Raw genomic sequence first — 25,276 nt, 5'->3', positions numbered from 1 at the left:
TTTAGAGAGAGCGAGAGAAAAGGGGGAGGAGGGGCAGAGGGAGAGAGAATCTTGAAGCGGACTCCCCACTGAGCAGGGAGCCGGGCATGGGGCTCAATCCCAGGACCCTGAGATCATGACCTCAGGCGAAATTGAGTTGGTCACCCAACTGACGGAGCCACCCAGATGCCCCTCATCGGGGGAGTTTTTCAGTAAATCTGGTATTTCTCTTACTGTGAGTGCATGGCACTGAGGAATCTAATCACATGGTTGCTGTCTGTTGCCTTGATTTGTGCTAAGACTGCCGCAGTTTGACCCACTGTTGCTTTTGTACCATCAGTGTCAATAACATAGCTAGAAAGGCAAATAATATCTTCTTATAACTAACCTTCCCCCCCCCCCCAAAAAAACCTCTCAGTGACCTCTTGAGAGAACCATTAATCTAGAGGAAGGGGCCTGCACCAAATACCTGACAGTTTTCCCTTGAGCCATTTGAAAAGAGAGGTGAGTGAGGTCTGTCTAAAGCTACATTCCAGTACCTTCCCAGTTCAGTCCTTTTTGCCTAACAGAGGAAAGGGCAAAACCTCTGTGGAAAATAATACTAGCTATAGTCTCTACAGTTATATATAGTGATCAAGTATGATGAGAAAGGACTTTTGCTTGTCACCAGGAGAGAGTAACAGAATCTGGAATTGCTTGTCTCTATAAAAACCTAGAAAACCAGACAAGGTACTTCAAACAACTTTCTTCACATGTTGGGTAACAGGCAACACAGTACAGTCTGTGTTGTTCAGAGGTCAACTGTATTTTGAATGAAAATTGAAAGACAGCATGTCAATTTGTGGGATGCAGTGAAAGCAATGCTTAGCCGGAATTTATCATTTTAAAACAGTGGTCTAATCTACTAGAAAAGAAGAGCAAAGTAAATCCAAAGAAAGTAAAAGAAATGCAATTTAAGAGCTGAAATCAGTGAAATAGAAAATGGACAAACAATAGGAAAAAAATTAATTAAACTAAGTGCTCGTTTTTGAAAAGATTAACAGCCCCACCAATATCCAAAATGATACTGAGGAGAAACTTACGTAGAGACATGGGCCCAGTGTCCCGTCCTGCCCCTCCCCCTTCGGGTATTAAAACAGTGTCTTGGGTATGGGGCAGCAAGAAAGGAGTCAAAACAGAGGCTAAACTCCACGTAGGGGAGTGCCAAGTTTGAGGCCTTGGTGGAATTGTTCTGGGATCAATCCTGGGTGTGCCTATACTTCTGACACTGGGGTGGGATGGAGAGAAAGTGAAGGGAGGCCAGGATGGAAGTCTGGAGACCCATCTATTGATATTGACGTAACAGAATGAAAAGGAAGAAGGGGGAAGAGAATAATGTTTGCTTTTCCCTTGTGAAAAATTCTTTGACTCTATTTCTGCACTAAAAATTCAGATATCTGAAACCCTTAAATGTTGTCATTTTTCACATTCACATTTAAGCTAATGAATCATGCTCAAGTTACTTTAAAATTGTATTTAGTAAGAAAATGCCTGAGAATTTTTCTTTTGAGAATTTTCAAGATGAACACGGAACTGAAAATCAAGAGAAATAAGAAACTCTTGTGTTTCCTCTCCCCCCCTTATAAGGTGATTTTCAACAATTTTTTTACTGTTTTTTTGTTTTGTTTTGTTTTTTAGATTTTATTTATTTATTTGAGAGAGCCTGCGAGAGTGAGAGAGAGAGAATGCACCTGAGCATGAGCAGGGGGAGGGGAAGAGGGAGAGGGAGAAGCAGACTCCCCCCTGAGTAGGGATCCTGATGCGGGGCTCAATCCCAGGACACTGGGATCATGACCTGAGCTGAAGGCAGACGCTTATAACCTACTGAGCCACCTGGGTGCCCTATTTACTGTTCCTTTTTTTTTTTTTTTAACTGTTCCTTTTTACTGCTGTAGGTAGTAGCTAACCATTTTATATACTACAGGCTAAGTAGAAACAGGCAGAGAAAAATTCTATTAGGTGTACTTTAGATGAAGGAAAATCATTAGATTGAATTCTCAGATTATTTTTAATAAGAGAATAGGATTAGTATTGGTATAAAATTCAAACTTCATAGCTAGTTATTATATTTTTTAAGAAGTTTTTCTTATTTGAAAAGTGGCTGAAGTGTTTTATATAAATATTAATGTGCCTGGCAAAGAGATTTTTAGATTCTTTTTCACCAAATGTTAAATTCTGTATGGTAGGTTGTAGGGTGATTCCCCCCCCTTTCATTTTTGTACATGTTTGAATTGCTTGGATTTAAAAATAATGAGCATGTATTTTTTTTCAAAACCTATAGAGCTATTCAAAAAAATGCCTAACATAGAAGAAACATGAAGTAAATATTTATTGAATATATAAATGAATAAAATGGAATTTGTGGGGGAAAATAAGGGTAATATGTATTATATTACTGTTAGGTTTAGTTATAATATGCATTGTTACACTGGACATTCTAGAAAACCACTTCGTCAGTATTTCTAGTTTCCTACGCCTCCCTCCCCCAGTGAAATAGTGACTTTATGCCATTTTAGTATACTAGAAATACCTTTAACTCCCTAAAACACCTACCCCCCCTCATACAGCTACTGAAGGAGGAAAAGCATCAAGAAAAATATTTGCTTCCAAATGATTTCTGTACCCTCTCTGTAATTTCTCCCTCCCCGCCTTCCTGCTTGGAATAGAAACTATTTCTGGCAGTAGGAACTCTCTAAAGAGAATATTAGCCCTTATTACAGCAGACAGAGTTGTACAAAGAGTTAATTTAAAAATGTAGTCCATTTGCTACCAGCCAGGATAGAGGATGGTTAGTCAGTTTTTCATATCTTCCTTTAGTTTCTCTTATCCTTATAAGTGGTCTTTTCTTTTTTAACTCTACCAATTTGTTTTTCTTTCCTATCTCTCCTGAGCTGTAGGTACAGTTGTGGGCCTCCCAGTTCATCACTGATCTTATGAGTAATGGGATTTCCTTTCCAATAGCCATGTTGTTGTTATCTCTTCCACAAGAGTAAAATATTTAAGCTCTAAATATAAAACTTGAAGGGATAGGAAGTTCTAAGTAAAAAGCCTTTTTATCATAAATTATCTTTTCTTCTGCATCCCCCCCCCTTATCAGTTCAAGGAGCCTTGTTTGAAGCATTATTTTGTATTTCGTGCTGCTAGGAATTACAAAAGAAAGTTTTAAGAAATTAAAATTTTTTTAGCAGTGATGGAATCCAATTAAATTTTCCATTGATCACTGAATAGCACAAACTCAATTGTTACTCTCTAGATTTTTGGCAAAGAATATTAAGAGTGAAGGTAGACTTGGATTATACATCAGATGAAAATAATGTCCTGTTTTTTCCAGGACAGTTCTGGTTTATATCTGTTTTCCTGGCATAATTTTTAAATACACATTTTATATTTTGGAGTAATTTGAAATTTACAAAGAAGTTGCAACGCTATTACAGAGTTCCTGTACACTCCTCAGCCAGTTTTCCCCTGTTGTTAATATCTTACATAACCATGGTACATTTGTCAAAACTAAGAAATCAACAGAAATACATTACTATTAACTAAACTCCAGATTTTATCCAGATTGCGCTAGCTTTTCTACTAATGTTATTTTTCTGTTCTGTGATTCAATCATAAGAATACTACATTGCATTCAGATATCATGTCGCCTTAGTCTCCTCTGTTCTGTGACAGTTTATCAATCTTTAATTTAATCTTTCATGACTTTAATGGCTTTGAGGATCATTGGGCAACTATTTTGTGGAGTGTTCTTCAGTTTGGGTTTGCCTGATATTTTTCTCATATAGACTGAGCTTTTTTTTTAGGAATGATACCACAGAGATGAATTCCCCTTATAATCCCATAATATTAGGGGTACGTTCTGTCAGTATGACTTACCATTTTTGATGTTAACCTTAATCATCTGACCAAGGTAATATTTGCCAGATTTCTCACTGTAAAGTTACCTGTAGCCCCCATTTTTTGCAAGTCACTAAGTCCAGCCCACTCTCAAAAGGAGCTAACAACATAAATTATTTGTAATTTTTCTGTAAGAAAGATATCTCCTTTCTCCCTTATTTATTTCTTCAGTTATTTATTTTTATCAGCATGGACTCATGTGTATTTATTTTATACTTTTAATTACCTATTACTATGTTATTTAAAGCTCAGATGATTCTAGCTTTGGTCATTGGGAGTTCTCTTCAGGTTGGCTCCTATGTCCCTTTGACACACCCTCCTCCTTTTGTGTATGTGTGTTTGTTTTTACACAAAAGAATCCCCTGGTTAGATCACATAAAAAGAGATATAACAAATATTACAAATTTAAGAAGACTAAAATCATACCAAGTTTATTTTCCAACTACAGTGGTACCAAACTAAAGATCAACAATAAAACAAAGCTGGAAAATCTACAATGTAAATATTAAATATTTAATATGTAAATATTGAGCAACACTCTACTGTATAAGCAATAGGCCAAATAAACAGCAAATCAAAATATGTCTCAAAACAGAAGAAAAACACGATATTCCAAAACTCTGGAATGCAGCAAAAGCAGATGTTAGAGTGAAATTTGTGCTATAAATGCTTGTATTAAGAAAAAATGTTCAAATAAACAACATCACACCACAAGGAACTAGAAAAAGAAGAAACTTAGCTGAAATTTAGTAGAGGAAGGAAATAACAAAGAAAAATCTGAGGTAAATAAAATAGAGACCAGAATAAACAATAACATAATATTGAAAGTAATGACCAGTTTTCAAAAAAAAATAAAATAAACAAAATTGGCAGTGCTTTACATAACTAAGAAAAAGGAGAGAAGACTCAAAAACCAAAATGAGAATTGGAAGAGCAAACAATACAACAGATAACCACAGAAATACATAGTGTGATAACAGATTGCTGTGAATAATTATATACTAACAAATCTGATAACTTAGAAAAAAGAAAAACCGGATAATTCCCAAAAACGTGCAAGTTACCAAGATTGAATCATGAATCTTGAATCCAAGAAATGGGAAATCTTCTTAGACCAATAAAAAGAATGAAAAGTTGAACTAGGAATCAAAAATCTCCCAGCACAGAAAAACCCAAGACCACATGGTTTCATTGTTGAATTCTACCCATCATTAAAAAAAAAAATTAATGACAGTCTTTATCAAAATCTTATAAATAATGGAATAGAGGGAACACATTCAAAATTATTCCATGAGGCCGGTACTACCCTGATACCAAAGCAGGATAAAAACAATACAAGAACAAAAATGTCTAGTTTGTCCGATATAAGTATTGCTACTCCAGTTTCCTTTTGACATCCATTTGCATGATAAATGTTTCTCCACCCCCTCACTTTCAATCTGCAGGTGTCTTAAGGTCTAAAATGAGTCTCTTGTAGGCAGCATGTAGATGGGTCTTGCTTTTTTGATTCATTCTGATACTCAATGTCTTTTGATTGGAGCGTTTAGTCCATTTACGTTCAGAGTTAACTATTGACAGGTACATATTTATTGCTGTTTTATTACTTGTTTTGTCATTATTTCTGGAGATTTTTTTCCTGATCCTTTCTTGTCTTTGTCATTTTTGGTCTCTCCTTTGCACTCAAAGGGCCCCCTTTAGTATTTCTTGCAGAGCTGGTTTAGTGGTCACTAAATCCTTTAGTTTTTGTTTGTCTGGGAACATTTTTTTTTTTTTTTTTTTTTTTGAGCACTTCCTTACTTTGTGGTACTACAAAATGCTTTGGGCTCATCTTGTACTTTCTCTAGTCTAGTCCTAGAAGCAGTAATTTTCCCAAGGAGCTCTGGTTCTTTTTATTGGATAATGGCATTTAGAAACCAGTATCTGGGCAGTGAGTGTGCTCACTGCTACAAGACTGTTCCTGTTTCTAGGACCTCTCAACAGACAGAAAAAGGAAATATATGTATCTATACTAATCCATATATACACACTTATCTGTCATTATTTCTGTATCTTTCCATCTGTGTCTATTTAAACATGAGTTTATACTGATGATGCTGATTCTAACCCAGTACCATAGGATTCTTTCTAGCTTCCCACTTTGTTTATCTGTAATTTTCCTCTCCAACTGTGAATAACCTGGCTTCCACATCCATCATTCATTGATTTATTTGTTCAACTATCGTATATGTGTAAAGCAGTTTTAGAATTGTTAACTCTAGGGCACCTGGTGGCTCTGTCAGTTGAGCGTCAGACTCTTGATTTCAGCTCAGGTCGTAATCTCAGGGTTGTGGAATGGAGCCCCACGTTGGGCTCCACACTCAATGGGGAGTCTGCTCGAAACCTCTACCCCTCCCCCACCGTGTGCTCGTGTGCTCTCTCTCTCCCTCTCTCTCTCCAATAAATAAATATAAATAAATAAATCTTTGGGAAAAAAAAGAAATGCTAGCTCCTTCTGTGAGAGAGAACTTAACCAATGAGAAAACAGCGTTTATATATAGTTCCTTTTGTCTCTAGCCTTACTGTTTCAAGTCTAAACATAACTTTCCAAAATTATTTAGGGCAGCTCCTTTTTTTCCTGCACCCCCTTCAGTGAAATTATGTCATACATTTATCATACAGGTAGATGCCTTTGCATTCCATCCTGGAACCCCCCAATCTCTCAGTTGATTTTTTTTAAATGTGCATACATTAAAGTTCACTTTTTGTGTTATAAAGTTCTTTAGGTTTTGCCAAATACGTAGTGTAATGTATCCACCATCTCAGTACCATACAGAATTATTCCAACACCCTAAAAATCCCCATGTGTCTCCTTTATAGTAAACCACTCTCCACTGCTCTAACCCCTGACAGCCACTTAACTGTTTTCTGTCCCTTTAGTTTCACCCTTTCCATAATATTATATGAAAGGAATCATGTGTAATCTTTCAGATATGATGTTTTTCACTCAGCAAAATGTTTTTAAGATTCATTCACCTTGGGTGAATCAGTAACTTGTTCCTTTTTATCACTGAGTAGTATTAAATTGTATGAGTGTGGGGCGCCTGGGTGGCTCAGTCGGTTAAGCGACTGCCTTCGGCTCAGGTCATGATCCTGGAGTCCCTGGATCGAGTCCCGCATCGGGCTCCCTGCTCGGCAGGGAGTCTGCTTCTCCCTCTGACCCTCCCCCCTCTCATATGCTCTCTCTCAGTCTCTCTCTCTCAAATAAATAAATAAAATCTTTAAAAAAAAAAAAAATTGTATGAGTGTGTCTGTTTATTCATTTCCCTGTTGAACAGTATCTTTGTTGCTTCCAGTTTTTAGTGATTATGAATAAAGCTGCTATAAAAATTCACATATAGGTTTTTGCATAAACATATGTTTTTATTTTTTATTTTATTTTTTTAAATATTTTATTTATTTGAGAGAGAGAGAAACAGAGACAAGCAGGGGGAGCGGCAGGCAGAGGGAGAGGGAGAAGCAGGCTCCCCACTGAGCAGGGAGCCTGACATGGGGCTCGATCCCAGGACCCCAAGATCATGACCTGCACTGAAGGCAGACGCTTAACCAACTGAGCCACCCAGGTGCCCCATAAACATATGTTTTTAGTTCATTTGCGTAAATGCCTAGGAGCATTACCAGTAGGTTGTACGGTGAATCTGTGTCTGACTTTGCAAGAAATCATCCAAGTGTCTTCTGAAGTGGCTGTTAACGTTTTTGTATTTCCAGATGCAATGAATGAGAGTTCTGTTGCTCTGCATCTGTGCCTATTACAATTTTCAGTAGTGCCTCCTTTCACTTTCAGTAGTGTTCGGGTTTGGATGATAAACTGCTATTTTGAAGTAAACATTGACGTATTCTATCGTCTCTTCTTATGTTTTGTGACTATTGGTGAGGAAATTGAGTCCAGAGTTTTTCTAAGAGGTAAGACTTTCCTCATTAGGAACGTAATTTTAGATCATTTAATTTCAATAATGGTGATTAAGGAAATAAATAGGTAAAGGAAATCAGAGTAAAGTAATTCGATTGATTAAATTGGATTGACATCATGTAATGAGTGCCAGTCTCTGTGAGTTTACTCATTTTGATACCACTCTTCTAGTTGTCTGTTCACTTTCCTCAGTGGCACCACAAGTAATTTTGCACATTTTTTTAACATTTAGTCTCAAACTGTAACTTGGACCTTTCTTAATATATCAGGAGTTGGAGAAAATGAAATAATTGCAGCTTCTAATGTAGTTCTCTGTTGGACTCACAGTTAAGCCTCTAGGGATGGTCAGTAGGACCAGAAAGCAATTTTTGTCTCTGGGACTCCCGCAAAATAATTGCGGGTGCTTGTTAGCCTTCAGATCTTTATGCCTCAGTGTTATCTTAATTTTCATATTTATTCTTTGGATTCTGGGGTTTGGTATTTCAGTTATACCTTTGGCCTGCTTCATATTAGCCTTGGGCAAGTGCCCTTTTTACCTTATCTTGAAGCCAAACAGAGCAAATAATGCTTTTATTTCTTAAAAAATTTTCTTCCTTCCTATCTCTGTAATCACTCTTCCTTATTTATATAAAATTAGAGGTGTCGGCAAAAATGAGAGTTAAAGATTTACTGAGAAAAATTTTAAGCAGCTCATTCATATTAATCTACCCCAGGTTTCTAGAGACGGTTCATTTAAGTGAAAATTGCTAATATTTATAGAAATGCAGGCTGCTGCTTCACTTAGTCATGCAAGTGAGAATTGTGCTTGCAGGTCAGAGGCCACAGGTGCATCTACAAGCCTGTCATCTCAGCTTCAGGAACAGCCAACCAGCCTTTTTGGTCTTTTTCACAGGTGGTGGGGAGAAGTGGGTAAAAATGCAGTTTCCAGATGTCAGGGTCTGAGTAGGTCAAGGCAGACCGTTTTGGGGAATGTCGAGTCTGCAATGGTCAGAATGTAGAAGCAGAGTGCAGTCGTTGGCAGAAAACTCACAAACCTGTCAGACTTATTTGAGGGGGCAGCAGCTTGTGAATTAAATTGCTCCACTAGTGATTTTCCTTTTCTTAGATCAAACTCAGATGTAAGATGCTTGCAGGGAGAACCCTACCTTTGCGCTTTCCTGGTTTCTTTTTACATTTTTCATTGCTTTAGATCTTAGGGAAATACTATGAAGATTTCCTTTATTACTGAAAGTGATTGCTGGTTGATCTTCATGTTCTCTTTCCAACTCAGAAGATCACTTTACCATGAAGGAACAAAACTGATTACACCTTTGAAAGATATTTCTTCCTGGTTGAATGTGATTCAGTTCGCTTTAATGTTAAAATATTATAACTGTGCTGTGCCTTAATCTTGAGATTACCAGGCATTTTGGATGAGTCAGTTAGCTTCCGTTGGCCCTGGTTGGTTCTTTTGTAAAATGAGATTTGGACTGCTGAGCTCTTGGATACCTTCCAGCTTTTGATTTTTTAAAAATCTATATCCCCAATACAATACTCTTTACAATTAAAACCTTCCTGCATGTATCCAGTATACTTTTTAATAATAACAATTTAATAAGTCTGAAATTTAAAATCTGTTCCTTGGTGTACAAATATTTTTTAATTGTTTTGATTCCTGAATATGAGAACCCAGAAGAAAAGTGGATCACTGCGTTCAGTGCCAGTTTCTTTTTCCTATGAATACACATAACTATTTATTCAGTAATTAATACAACTTTAATTTTTTAAAATGTGTTGATTTTTGAGGAGAAAAACTTACAGCTTACTTTTCAGGCTAGAAAATGAAGATGATGGGGAAAAGGGAAGTTAACCTTATCTTCATTTACCATAAAGTTCCAAGGTGGATATTCTATTTACTTAACTAATTTAAGGTGTGAGATCTTTAAGTCTTACATACGATTTTCTGTACTTTTCAGGGAATGGTATCCCTTGTTCCACTAAGCAATCCTGTTACATATTTTGGGCTGTGTATTTTTGCTGATGTACAGTAGTGCTTTTTAAAGGTAGAATTGGCAGCACCTGGAAACTTGCAGATCTGATGAAAGTTCCAGGCCACATAAAATTGCTGCTGTGTACCTACCCCTAAAGGAGCATTATGCCTCTGCATCCGTGTGTGTTCAGCCTAGTGTAGTTGTCTGTTTCTTGGAATGGACACAGAGAAAGCCATTGAAAGATGCAAAGAGATAAACAGACTTTTTTCTTTTTATGTCTTCATCAAAACAGCATTTGCAGAGTTCCTCCTGTTCCTCCTCTTTTTACATCCCACCAGGAATCAAACATTTCATATTTGAAGGGCTGTATGAAACTTCCTTCTTGACCCCTCCCCTCTGTAAGGATTCCCAAATGTTAACATTCCTGTTATTTAAGCTTTTATTCAGCTTTTTCGTTGTTTCCTTTCATGATTTAGTGGTAAATTGCCCATCATTTTCTTTCTTTTATTTTTTTAAAGATGTTTCAGCTTGCAGGCTTGAGCTATCAATTTTCTTGGTTTCACTGTCCTATAATAAAAGTTGGTCTAGCTGGCATTCTTTCAACTGAAACTTCCTCGCTGAATACACATTGCCAACAACACCCCAACGTGGAGGATAATGATAGCTGGTCAAAGCAATGACCCTAAGGCAGTGTAGGATACCCAAATGTTTTCTCATTTACTCAAGAAAGATAAGACTATGATCACTATTTGTTGTGTATTTTCTTCCATTTCATTTGACAAATACTAAACTCTATACAGTAAGTTGATATTAACCAGAATACCTCATTCCCTCATCCAACGGGGTAATGGGGTGTTTCTTGTGTTTTGCTTCAACTCTGCTATCGAGCTGTTCTATATGAAGGATGTTTTTAATTAAAACATTCAAGAAGGTAATGATAGTACCCCTTATTAGGGTCATGTGCTGAAGATTTCTTAAATCTGTCCTCCTAAAGAAACTGGCTGACAATTAAATAAAGAGGTGAAATTCAGGGGCGCCTGGGTGGCTCAGTCACTTAAGCGTCTGCCTTCAGCTCAGGTCATGATCCTGGGGTCCTGGGATCTAGCCCCATGTCTGGCTCCCTGCTCAAAATCTTTAAAAAGAAAATAAAAGAGGTGAAATTCAGAAATTATTGTTCATCTGGAAAGCCTCATTATAGCAGTACTGCTTTGTAATCATTCTGGTTCCCTAGTCTCTTACTTGAAGATTTACTTGAGCAAAGATTTATTTGAGCACTTACTATGTGTAAGATACTATGATAAGAGATAAATAACAGGGTCAGGAATGAAAGGAATTAGAACTGTGATATTGACTTTTGTGGCCTTCAAGGACTTCACATTCTAACTGTTCCTTATATTAACTTTCAGGCCTATATTTATAAAACTGGAGGTGTTTTGGCATATTTTTGTTTGTGGAGATTGAGCATTGGTCAACTGGAAAGCACAGGGGTGGGGGGATGGGATAATCTATTAAAGTCCACAGGTAATGTGTCTGTGTTTTTGGTAACAGCTTTATTGAGATATAATTTCTATACCATAATACCCTTTTAAAGTGTACAATTCAGGGGCACCTGGTTGGCTTAGTTGGTTAAGTGTCCCATTCTTGATTTTGGCTCAGGTCATGATCTCAGGGTTGTGAGATCGAGCCCTGTGTAGGGCTCCAGGCTGGGCCTGGAGCCTGCTTAAGATTCTCTCTCCCTCTCCCTCTGCCCCTCCCCCCGACTAGTGCACGGGCAAGTGTGCTCTCTCTCTCTCTCACCCCCTTTAAAAATATATATAAATAAATAAAAATAAAGTGTACAATTCAGTGGGTTTTAGTATATCCCCAGAGTTGTGCAGTGATCACCACTATCTAATTTTAGAACATTTTCATCACCCCAAAAAGAATTATACTTATTAGTGATCTACCCCTCTCCCTTGCACCTCATCCCCTAGCCCTAGGTAACCACTAATAAGGTTTTGTCTTTATGAATTTCTATATTCTGGACATTTCATATAAATAGAATTATGGAATATTTGTTATTTTGTGTCCATATTCTTTCACTTTGCATGTTTTCAAGGTTCATCTATGTTGTAGCATATATCAGTACTGCATTTCTATTTATGGCTGAATAATGTTCTATTGTATGGATTACCACATTTTATTTATCTGTTGATCAGTTGATGGGTATTTGAATTGTTCTACTTTTTGGCTGTTACGAATAATACTGCTGTTTACATTTGCATATAACTTTTTGTACAGATGTAGGTATTTATTTCTCTTGGATATATATCTAGGAGTAGAATTGCTGAGTCATATGGTAACTTTGTTTAACCTTTTAAAATTAGTTTTCCAGAGTTGGCTGTATTTTACAATTCTATCATCAGTGAATGAAAGTTCCCGTTTCTCCGTATCCTTATCAACACTTGCCTGTCTTTTTTATTTTAGCCATCCTAATGGGTGTGAAGTGGTATGTTATGGTGGCTTCAAGTTGCATTTATCTATTGGCTTATAATATTGAGCATCTTTTCATGTGCTTTTTGGCCATTTGTATATCTTCTTTGGAGAAGTATCTTTTTGAATCCTTTGCCCATTTTAAAATTGCATTATTTGTCTCTTTATTGTTGTAAGAGTTCTTTATATAATCAAGATACAGATCTCTTATCAGCTCTATGATTTGCAAATATCCTCTCCCATTTTGTGGGGTTTTTTTCTTCACTTTTCTTGATAGTGCCCTTTGAAGCACAGAAGTTTTAATTTTGATTATGTCCATTTTATCGATTTTTTTCTTTTTTGCTCATATCTAAGAAACCATTGTCTAATCCAAAGTTATACAGATGTGCTCCTATGTTTTCTCAAAGAGTTTATAGTTTTAGTTCTTACATTTAGGTCTGTAATCCATTTTGAGTTAACTTTTGTATATGGTGTGAGGTAAGGGTCCAGCTTCAATTTTTTGTATATAACTACCCAGTTGTCTCTGCACATTGATACTATTCTCTCCCCCATTGAATGAACTTGGCACCCTTGTTAAAAATCAGTGGATCATATGGGATGCCTGGGTGGCTCAGTCAGTTAAGCGTCTGCCTTCAGCTCAGGTCCTGTCCTGGGATCAAGTCCTGTGTCAGGCTCCTTGCTTTATGGGGAGCCTGCTTCTCCCTCTGTCTACCTCTCCCCCTGCTTGTGCTCTCTCTCTCTCTCTCTGACAAATAAATAAAATCTTTTTTAAAAAGTCAACTGACCATAAATATAAGAGTTTATTTGTGGACTCTAGTCTATTCCATTGAGTAAGTTTCTATCTTTATACCATTACCACACTGTCTTTATAATGGTAGCTTTGTGATTAAGTTTTTAAATTTCATAAATGATTTTTTACTTTTTGCTTTTCTTCATTGTATAAATGTTTTTGGCCACCAGTTTTTAAGTCTCACTTTTTAATATTTCTCAAACTGGTATTTGTGCCCCCCCAACAATTCATTGGTTTAGGATCTTCACTATTTGTTGTTGCCCAGCTCTACTCCTTTCCCACCACCTCCCCGCCCCCCACCAAAAAAAAAAAGCATTAGCTTCTTAACTGATTCTTTACATTAATTCATTTAGTCATGTTTGTTTACCTATTGCACCCACGTTATATAGTATTGGGGATATAACAGTGAATAAGTCAGGGGCACCTGGGTAACTCAGTTGGTTAAGCGTCTGCCTTCGGCTCAGGTCATGATCTTAGGGTCCTGGAATCAAGCCCAGCATCTGGCTCCCTGCTCAGTGGAGAGTCTTCTTGTCCCACTCTCTCTGCCCCTCTTCCCCGCTTGTGCTCTCTCTCTCTGTCTCAAATAAATAAATAATATCTTAAAAAAAAATGAATAAATCAGATATGACCTGTAGTCTTGTGGGACCTTATATTCCAGTTATGGAAACACAATAAATAAGGAAAAAAAATTAGATGGTGCAATGAAAGGGAATTAAACAAAATAATCTTTATTAAACATAAATATAATCTGCCTACATTTCTGATTAAAATTCTTCATTAGCTCTCCATTACTTTCAGGATGAAGTTCAAGTTCCTAATCTAATTATGTTTGAACTTTTTTCAGCGTTACTTTTTAGTAGGTTCTCTGCTGTCTTCCTTTGTGAATACTACATATAAACTGTGTAGCTACTATTAAACCTCAAAAATTCATCTGTAACTGTAAAAAATTTGCAGTAGATTCTTTTTATCTTAACATATTGGCTGTATATTGCCAATGTTGGCTTGTATATTGGAATATACTTTAAATGCTATAATTTTAATGAAATATTTATAAGTAGGATGAGGTATATTAAAAGACTATATTGACATCCTAATATGGAAGTCATGAAGTACAGCTGCAAAAGTTATTTCGTAGTAAAAGCATTCTAGTTGCCTTACATGAAACTAGATCACAGCATATCTAACCAGAATAGTCTAATTGTGGTCTTTAATGTGTCAAATGTCCTAAAATATTAAATTATGCCTTTAACCAGACTGCTGGGCTTGTTTAAACAACACCTAATGAATTTAATACTTCAATTTTTTGGATACAATGAGTAAACATAAACAGGATCATAAGAAAATGGAACATATCCATGAATGAGGTAAAAAAAAAAAAATCTTATTTCCAAAATGGCCAAGAGAGTGAGTCAGTTTTTTTTTTTTTTTTTTGCCTGTTGTTACTGAGTATTTGATAGTATTTTACATATGCTTAAAAGCTCTTTGATTTAAAACTGTCTTCTGTCTCAATTGGCGATGAACACAAAAACATGGAAGATAAGGGCTTCAGAGTTAAGAAAAGCACCTTATCTCTTGGTTCATTAATCTAACACATATTTTTTAAATGTCTACTCTGTGCTTTATACTGTTTTATTCACTGGATATGCTAAGTTAGGCCAAGGCAAACAAGGCTCCTACTGTCAGGTAGCTTACAAGTTAGGAGTTGAGAGGGTAGACTGAAAGAGAAATGAGGGGTGGCATATAATACAGTCTAATGGGTACTGCTTTTCCCACACAGAAACTGAGAGCTGCAAGACACAGACCATATTTAAGAAGGAGTTTCTAAGGAAACCTAAAGATAACAAGGGAGACCAAAAAAAAAAAAAGAAAGAAAGAAAAGGACACAGGAGGAAATTAAAGCCTCTGACACCTACAGCTGCAGCAAAAATTAAGCATAGCCTAACTCCTAGCCAGTTAGATATCAGACCTCACACTAAAGGTCTCTTTATATAAAGTGCAACAACAATCATAGAATAGGGAAAGATCTTTCCTAAGTATAAAAGAAATTTTACAATTAAAAAAACAAAACAGATACAAAGAAAATATAGTAGATATAAACACAGTACACTTAATAATCATAAAAAATATGGTGCAGTTAAGACCAAACATATGAATTATATTAATAAGTGTGAATAGCCTCAGCTTACCTCGTAACAAAAAAGTATTTTCACTTTGGCCAAAAAACCAACTATATGCTATATACAAGGGACACACCTAGAACAACATGAATCAGAAAAGCTAAAAATAAAGGGATGAGTAAAGGAATACCAGACAAATGGGAAAATGATTAAAAAGTGGGGGCTATAATCCCAATACCAAAGTATAAGTTGGCAAAAAAAAAAAAAAGCATTAAAAATAAAGAACACATTTCAATACAAAAAGTCCCAATTCAAAATGAAGATATAACAGTTACAAGGATCTATACAACAAGTAACACAGTAACCACATTTATAAAGCAAAAAATACAGGGCATACTAGGAGACATAAGCATGCTCTTTATAATAGGAGAGTTTAGCAAACCACTTCCAATATAAGTCAGAAGTAAATATAGGGAAGGCCTAAACAACATAACCAAATAAACAACATGCATAGGTAAGTATGTGTATTTATATCAAACTTTAAGCTCCAGTAATGGAAAATAAATCTTTTTCTCAAGCGCACATGAAATATTCACAAAACTTGATCATATTTAGGTCACAAGAGTAAACATCAGATAAGTTTTACAGTAGGGAAATATTACAAGCTATATACTCTAATCTAAATGCAACGAACCCAGAAATTATTTTGTAAATTTAAAAACCCAAAGTATAAAACACCAATGAAAGAAATTGAAGATGACACAAACAAATGGGAAGATACTCCATATTCATAGATTGGAAGAACACATATTAAAATGTCCATACTACCCAAAGCAGTCTACAGATTTAATGCAATTCCTATCAAAATACCAACAGCATATTTCACAGAACTAGAACAAATAATCCTAAAATTTGTATGGAACCACAAAAGACCCCAAATAGCCAAAGCAATCTTGGAAAAGAAAAACAAAGCTGGAGGTGCACAATTCCAGATTTCAAGGTATACAACAAAGCTGTGGTCATAAAAACAGTATGGTACCAGCACAAAAAATAGACACGTAGATCAATGGAACAGAATAGAAAGCCCAGAAATAAACCAACAATTATATGACCAATTAATCTTGACAAAAGAGGCAAGAATGTGCAATGAGAAAAAAGTCATCAGCAATGTTGGGAAAACTGGACCACTTTCTTACAGCATACACAAAAATAAACTTAACATGAATTAGGACCTAAATGCGAGACCTGAAACCATAAAACTCCTAGAAGAAAACATAGGCAGTAATTTCTTTGACTTCAGCCCTAGCGACATTTGTCTAGCTCTGTCTCCTCAGGCAAGAAAAACAAAAGCCAAAATAAACTGTTGAGACTACACCAAAATAACAAAATCTTTTGCACAGTGAAGGAAACCATCAACAAGATGAAAAGGCAACCTACTGAATGGGAAAAGATATTTGGAAATGATATAGCCAATAAGGGATTAATATCCTATAAAGAACTAATACAACTTGACACCAAAAAAAAAAAAATTTGACTTAAAAAATGGGCAGAGGACCTGAATAGATATTTTCCTAAGGAGACATACAGTGGCCAAGAGACACGTGAAAAGATGCTCAACATCACTAATCATCAGGGGAATGCAAATCAAAACCACAATGACATATCACCTTATACCTGTGAGGATGGCTAAAATAAAAAAGACAAGAAATAATGAGCATTGGTGAGGATGTGGAGAAAAAGATACCCTCACACCCTGTTAGTTGAAATGTAAATTGGTGCAGTCACTGTGGAAAACAGTATGAAAGTTCCTCAGAAAATTAAAAATAGAAATACTGTATGACCTAGTAATTCCACTACTATTTACCCAGAGAAAGTGAAAACACTATTTTGAAAGGATATATGCACCCCTATGTTCATTGCAGCATTATTTCCAATAGCCAAGATATGGAAGCAACCCAAGTGTCCATTGATAGGTGAATAAAGAAGGTGTGGTATATATGTACACACACAATGGAATATTACTCAGCCATAAAAAAGAATGGGATCTTGCCATTTGCAACAACATGGATGGACCTTGAGGGTATTATGCAGAGTGAAAGAAGTCAGTCAGAGAAAGACAAATACCTTATGATTTCACTCATGTGGAATCTAAAAAACAAAACAAATGAATAAACAAAAAATAGGAGTAGACCTGTAAATACAGAAAATAAACTGATAGTTGCCTGGGGGTGGGGGGGGATATGGACAAAATGAGTGAAGGGTAGTAGGGGTACAGGCTTCCAGTTATGGATTGAAGAAGTCATGGGGATAGAAGTGCAGCGTAGGGAATGTAGTCAATAGTATTGTAATAGTGTTGGATGGTAACATGGTAGCTACACTTGTGGTGCATAGAGAAGTGGAATCACTATGTTGTACCCACAAAACTAATATAACATTGTGTGTCAACTGTACTTCAATTAAATAAGACTAAAGAATTGTTCCACAATAAAGGAGACTAAAGAGATGTGACAACTGAATGCGGTGTGTGATTTGGAATTTTCTTTTGCTGTTGACACATTATTGGGACAATTGGCAAAGCCAAATGAGGTCTGTTGATTAGATAATAATGTATCACTGTTAATTTCCTGATATTTATTTTTATACTGTAGTTATGTAGGAGAATGTCCTTGTTTTTAGGAAATACACAGTGAAGTATTTAGGGGTAAAAGGGTATCATGTCAGCAACTTGCTCTCAATTGGTTTAGGAAAAAATGAGTATTTTATAGAGAGAAAATAATAGAGCAAATTGGTGAGCTGTTGACATTTGAGGAATCGGGATGAGGAGTGTATAGAGATTCTTTGTACTAGTTCTACAACTTTTCTGGAAGCCTAGAATTATGTCAAAATAAAAAACTGAAAGAAAAAAATTATTCAACAGAAGAGGAGTTTTGGGGCGCCTGGGTGGCTCAGTTGGTTGAGTGACTGCCTTCGGCCTAGGTCATGATCCTGGAGTCCCTGGATCCAGTCCCGCATCGGGCTCCCTGCTCAGTGGGGAGCCTGCTTCTCCCTCTGACCCTCCCCCCTCTCATGTGCTCTCTCTCTCATTCTCTCTGTCTCAAATAAATAAATAAAATCTTAAAAAAGAAAAAAAAAAAGGAGTTTTACTCTAAGGCACTTGAAAAATTTTTAATATCTGTCTTCCCTGGGGGACTTTATAAATTTCTTTTTTCTTAGTCTTATTGGGGAAGGAAAGGACAGGCTTTAAAAATAAAAAGTGACACCCTGGATCATCATCTGACAAGGACACAGGGCCATTCAACTGGTCTATTTTATTTCTGACCTGGACAATTTTTTTTCTTCTTGGGCATTTGGTGCTCCTTTTGTTCTCAGGAAAAATGAGGTTTAAATGCCTTTCTTAGTGCATGTGTTGGAATGATACAGCTTCAGTAAAGATGTCTTTCTAACAAAAAATGGAATGTCTTCAAAGACCTGAGACATACGATTGCCATAGCTGTAGTTTGGATACCTCTATTCAGAGGCTTAAGTTCATTTTCCTGGGTTGTTAGAATTAGCTCATACTAGCCACCACACTTGGACTCCTGATGCTATTAATGTCAACTGGATAGTGTTGGGCATGCAGTTTCCTAGAAAAAAATGGAATCCACAGTGGAATTAGGGTCCTTCCATTTTCCACAATTCCCCTTTGGCAAGGACATCTAACTGCACACCTGTCATCTATATCAGGATAGTAACCATGTGTCTGAAATTGAATTCTTCGTATGAAACCCATCTCTCCTACATTCCCATTGATCTCATTATCCATTTGGTTGTTCAGACTACGAATCTGGAAGATAGCCTAGATTTTTTGTTTTTCTTCCTGATTCTCCAATTCCTATTCATTGTAACTTTTTACATTTCTAATCTCTACCTGCCTCTCAGTCACTGCTATTATTTCCATAGTTCAGATCTTCATCTTTGGTCTTTGTTTGCCCAGAAGATACCTATATGATCTTTCTATTGGCAGACCTCCCCACCACTTCTCCAACCCAATCCATTATCCATATAATTTGCTGAATGATAGTCTTAATACTCTTTGGTAGCTCCCCATTTCCTATAGGAAAGATTCAAGCTCCTTAGCTTATATTACAAAGTGCTTATAATCTAGCAACTGTCTTCTTTTCCATCTTATTTCTTGCCACTCATCACCTTGTATCACCTTTACCCTGTAACAACAGCGGATTTCTAAGAGTTCCAGGATATACCAAGTTGTTCACCTCTGAGTCTTTGCAGATGCTGTTTCCTCTGCATAGAATGTTTTCCTTGTCCCTGCTTGGCTGAGGAACTTGCTGTTCTAGTAACATGGTAGAATAAGATAATATGTAACCCCTATTGGTACAAGTACCCAACGACCAAATAGTATATAACAACCAACAACACAGTTTAAATATATAGCTCAGCTCACAAGAAAAAGGGGGACATCTCAAGATTCCAGAAAGGAAAATATATCTCAAAGTCATAGCAGTAAGCATATTATAAACTAGTGTTGTGATGACCTTTGAGGGAAATAGACCAGAAATAGACCCTCTTGAATAGGGGCTTGAATATTAATGTCCATTTGGGGACAGGAAATGAACCCTTTGGGGATGTGTGCTTTGGGGATATGGAGAGTTGCATATTCCTGCATAAAACCAAAACCTTTGAAAGACTACACTCACAGAGAAAGGTGACCTAGAGAAACTTTCTGCTCATCGAGGAAGACTATAAGAAATGGTGTATTCTTGAAGAAAACAAAGCCACAGTTTCAGAATTTAAAAATAAGACTATTTCCATTGTAAGGACTGTATTGCAGGAAGGAGGGAAGACAGAGATTCCTGGCCAGAGTCTGGGGACCACCATACTCTGGTTCCTTCATACATCAAGACAATAGACTTTTTGTCATACACAAATACAATTGAAGACACTCTCCTCACACCCTAAGAATTGTCTTGTGATCAGCAGGGGGGGAGTGAACCTATGATACTCAGGTGGAGGACATGAGACTTTGCCACATATATGAGGAAAAGGGTAGCCGAAGTTTGTATTCATAAGTTAGCAGTTTCAAAAAGGTAATTTAGCAGCGGTGTTGATACCATGCATTTGAAGGAGGTTATATTGTTTGTCCAGTAAAACTTTTACATTATTTATTGGCGTGCATTATTGTTTTATTACAGAGGGATATTTTCCCAACAATATCTGCTTGAGACTCAGGGTGAAAAAATTCTCCTATGAAAAGGTAAAATTTTTTTTTTTAAGATTTTATTTATTTAAGAGAGAGAAAGCATGAGGAAGGGGAAGGGAAGCAGGAGAGGGAGAAACAGACTCCCCACTGAGCAGGGAACAGACACGGGGTTTGATCCCTGGACTCTGGGATCATGACCTGAGCCACCTAAGCGCCCCTGAAAAGGTAGGATTTTCTTCCGCTTATCTATTGTGGCATAATAAACCACTCTAAAACTTTGTGATTTAAAATAGCAGTCATGGGGCGCCTGGGTGGCTCAGTCGTTAAGCATCTGCCTTCGGCTCAGGTCATGATCCCAGGGTCCTGGGATCGAGCCCCACATCGGGCTCCCTGCTCGGCGGGAAGCCTGCTTCTCCCTCTCCCACTCCTCCTGCTTGTGTTCCCTCTCTCGCTGTGTCTCTTTCTGTCAAATAAATAAATAAAATCTTTAAAAAAATAAAAATAAATAAAATAGCAGTCATTTATTTTGCTCACAAAACTACCAGTTTGGCAGGACTCAACAGAGGCAGCACATCTCTGCCCCAGATGGTGTTGGGTTGCTTGAGTAAGGCAGGAAGATTCACTTTTAAGATGGCTCACTCACATGGCTGGCATGTTGCTGCTGGCTGTCAGTGAAGAGCTTGACCAGGCCTCAGTTCCTTTCCATGTGAGCCTCTCCATGGGCTGATTAGGCTTCCCCACAGCATTTGGCTACGTTTTAAGAATGAGCATCTTATAGGAGTAAGGAGGACATGTTTGGCATTTTTATGAGCTAGCCTTTGGAGTCACAGAGTCACTTCTACCATATTCTCTTTGTTGAGACAATCACAAGGGTCCATCTAGTTTCAAGAGGGAGAGCACGTAGATCCTACCACTTCATGGGTGGAATGTCAGGGTCTTACATGAAGAATATTTGAAATGGGAGGTATATTTGCAGCAAATTTGAAAAAACAGTCTGCTACCATCCCCAAACTTGTGTCTTACTGTCAGTTTCAAGTCTGATTTTATCCTCCCTGTGTGGTGTGGGATATTCAAGCCCAGAATCAGGAGTGGGGGTTCCATGATAACCATATCACAATTTGGTCTGCTGGGACTGCAGTGTTAACAAATGCAAAACTAGTTTTGAAGTATCACTTTCAGAATCTAGGCCATTTAAGATTACCTCAAAGAGGGGCGCTTGGGTGACTCAGTTGGTTAAGCGTCTGCCTTCGGCTCAGGTCATGATCCCAGGGTGCTGGGATTGAGCCCCGTGTCAGACCCCCTGTTCAGCTGGGAGCTGCTTCTCTCTTTCCTCCCTCAGCCCCTCCCCCCACTCGTACTCGCTCTCTCGCTCTCAAATAAAATGTTAAAAAAAAAAAAAAAAAAAGAGGGGCACCTGGGTGGCTCAGTTGCTTAAGCATCCGACTCTTGGTTTCAGCCCTGGTCATGATCTTAGGGTAGTGAGCTCATGCCCCATGTTGAGTCAGCTTGAGATTCTTTTCCCCTCCCACTCCCTCAGCCCCTCCCCCTGCTTGCGTGCTCTCTCTCTCAAATAAGTAAATAAAATCTTTTTTTTTAGATTTTTTTTTTTTTAAGATTTTATTTATTTATTTGACAGAGAGCACAAGTAGGCAGAGAGGCAGGCAGAGGGAGAGGGAGAAGCAGACTCCCCGCCGAGCAGGGAGCCCGACGTGGGGCTCGATCCCGGGACTCCAGGATCATGACCTGAGCCGAAGGCAGCCGCTTAACCGACTGAGCCACCCAGGCGCCCCGAGTAAATAAAATCTTTAACAAAAAAGATTACCTCAAAGAAAATAAAACTTAGTGGAGAATTCATAACAGAAATGATAAATTTGTGGACATTCCCTACCATAAGTAAAAGGAAGCAGGAGGGTTAGCATCTCAAGAATTTGAGACAGAGAAAAATATGAAAGGGGCTATAAAATATGTGTTTAAGATGATTGCAGAGAGAAAATGAGGAAATTAAAAAATAGAGCGGGGGCACCTGGATGGCATAGTCGGTTAAGCATCTAATTCTTGATTTCAGCTCAGGTCATGATCTCAGGGTCGTGGGATTAAGCCTCATGTCTGGCTCCAAGCTCAGCGTAGAGTCTGCTTGAGATTCTCTCTCTCTCCCTCTGTCTCTCCCCCTGCTCATGTTCTCTCTCTTTCTCTCTCTCTCAAAAAAAAAAAAAAATACTATGAAGAAAGCTCAAGTCCAAGCATCATCTGTAGCAGGTATTTCGTGTACTCTTTGATAAGCTGTGCAAATTATTACTGTAGCATTTAACATACTTTGTTAGCATTTAGCTGGCTCCCTGCCACCAATCTAAGTCTTGAGCATATGTTTTTGGTAGCAGCTGGACTTTATTCTTTTACTGCCAAAGCTTAGCACAGTGCCTGGCACAGAGTAAGTTCTCAGTAATTTTTCAACTAAAGACTGCATAATTCCTATGTCACATTATAAAAATCAAAATTAGATCAGTTCAGTTGATCAATTTGGATAAGGAGAACAAGTTTTTATACCTAACATTCAGCATTAACATTGACAACAGTACTTAAGAATATTAGATGTCTTTAGTTGTTTTAATTGGCGACAATTTATAAGGTGTTCACAGGATCCTCCTTTTTCATTTGTTTTAGAGAGGGAGGGGGCAGAGGGAGAGAGAGAGAATCTTAAGCAGGTTCCAACCCAGCACGGAGCCAACACGGGACTGATCTCAGGACTCTGAGATCATGACCTGAGCCAAAAATCAAGAGTCGGCACCTTAACACACCGAGCCACTCAGGTGCCCCAGGATCCTCCTTTTTGAAGAGAAACTCTTCCTCATTTGTTTAAGGGAATAGAGGTTTCTCTCCCGTCCTAAATAGTAATCCAGATATGGAAATGGGGCAGAGAGCCGTGTTTAAAACTTCTACTTTAGGGGCACCTTAGTGGGTCTGTCGTTTAAGCTGCCAACTCTTGATTTCAGCTCAGGTCATGATTTCAGGGTCATGAAATTGAGCCCCGTGTTGGCTCCATGCTGAGTGTGGAGCCTACTTAAGATTCTCTCTCCCTCTTTCTCTACCCGTCCCCCCAAAAACAAAAACAAACTACTTTATCCATCAACCAAGGTGAGAAAAAGCAGTAGACTTGATCCTTAGAACCAGAATTTCTGTGCTTTAACAAACTGGTCTCTGGCAGGGAGAAAGTGGGGGATATTCTTTTCAGTTCCTTGTAGAGAGACATTAGATTAGAAGAAGGATTGCTTCGTTCTCCTTTTGTTGGTGACACTTTTGAAGAAAAAGTAGGTAAGCCCAGCTTGAGAATTCCTGGTTGATCATGTGAAAATACAAGGAACACTGGAGAACAAAACAAGACTATAAGCTATCTCTAGATTCAGAATAAGCACTAAAATATAAATTTAACACGTTGCTTTTTGTTTATTAATCATAATATATTAATATGATAATATTAATCATAATAGTGTAAAATTATTACAACAAAAAGGTAAAATTATTTCTTTGAGTTAAACTCATTTTCTTGAGTTCTAGTTCTTTAAACTTTTTAAGGCCTATTATTTTCACTTGGTCTCATAGACTAAGGGATTACTCAATATACTTGTAAAATGGATTATTAGATTTATTAAGAAAAAAAAATAGTCAAGTGCATAGGTTTAGCTTTGGAGCTCTTACAGTCACCTGTATATATTGGGAGACATGAAAAATTGAGGCATAGAATTTGGGAAAGTGGTCATTTAAATTCTGCTTTATTACTTATTTGATTGGAACCTAATAATTCAAATTTTTTCACTTGCTAATATAGAAGAATAATGGTTTGGCATGACTTATATGATATTGAAGAAATGCACTTTTATCCAAGAAGAGATTTGTTTGCCCCTTTCATCCCTTGCCTTGTGACAAAATCCAGTTGTTATGAATTTTCCCTAAAAGCAGTCTACCTAGGGGTGCTTGGGTGGCTCAGTCGTTAAGCGTCTGTCTTTGGTTCAGGTCATGATCCCAGGGTCCTGAGATCGAGCCCCACATCGGCCTCCCTGCTCAGTGGGAAGCCTGCTTCTCCCTCTCCCACCTCCCACTTCTCCCATTTGTGTTCCCTCTCTTGCTGTGTCTCTCTCTGTCAAATAAATAAAATCGTAAAAAAAAAAAAAAGGCAGTCTACCTAGACATTCTTTAGACTAGCTATCCTACCAAGCTTTGTGATTCACTCATTTTTATTGAATATTAAACCATGAGTTTACAAGGATAGAGAAACCAAGAGCCAGGTTGTAAAAAGGAAAGTACCTGCTGAAACTTTTGCCTGGGTGCCTTGCCTCCAGCTTGTTTGTTGATCACCTTTCTGACTGCCCAGTAGAATGTAGGGCGTCTGTAACGTCAGGAAATGGTAAATGGCTATTACGTTCTTCTTAATTGGATCTTTTAAAAGAATAGAATCTCTAATGTTTTAAATGGTTGTACTCTGGAAAACAGTATGGAGGTTCCTCAAAAAGTTGAAGATAGAGCTACCATATGATCCAGCAATTGCACTACTGGGTATTTACCCCAAAGATACAAATGTAGGGATTCGAAGGGGTACGTGCACCCCGATGTTTATAGCAGCAATGTCCACAATAGCCAAACTGTGGAAAGAGCCAAGATGTCCATCGACAGATGAATGGATAAAGAAGATGTGGTGTATATATATACAATGGAATATTATGCAGCCATCAAAAGGAATGAGATCTTGCCATTTGCAACGATGTGGATGGAACTGGAGGGTGTTATGCTGAGCGAAATAAGTCAATCAGAGAAAGGCATGTATCATATGACCTCACTGATATGAGGAATTCTTAATTTCAGGAAACAAACAGGGTT

The 25,276-nt window shown here is 37.5% G+C and overlaps 1 protein-coding gene across 7 annotated transcripts in view; it reads left to right on the top strand.

The window, feature by feature from the left end:
• Window positions 1-25,276, top strand: part of PDSS2 (decaprenyl diphosphate synthase subunit 2) — a 269,730-nt gene that overhangs the window by 39,251 nt on the left and 205,203 nt on the right. The gene's annotated exons all lie outside the window — the stretch shown is intronic.

This window comes from Leptonychotes weddellii, chromosome 8, assembly GCF_054177405.1.
Source record: "Leptonychotes weddellii isolate Sample4059 chromosome 8, ASM5417740v2, whole genome shotgun sequence".
NCBI classification, from domain to species: Eukaryota; Metazoa; Chordata; class Mammalia; order Carnivora; family Phocidae; genus Leptonychotes; species Leptonychotes weddellii.
The sequence above is the reverse complement of the archived record's forward strand: the minus strand, read 5'-3'. Positions and strand labels throughout refer to the sequence as shown.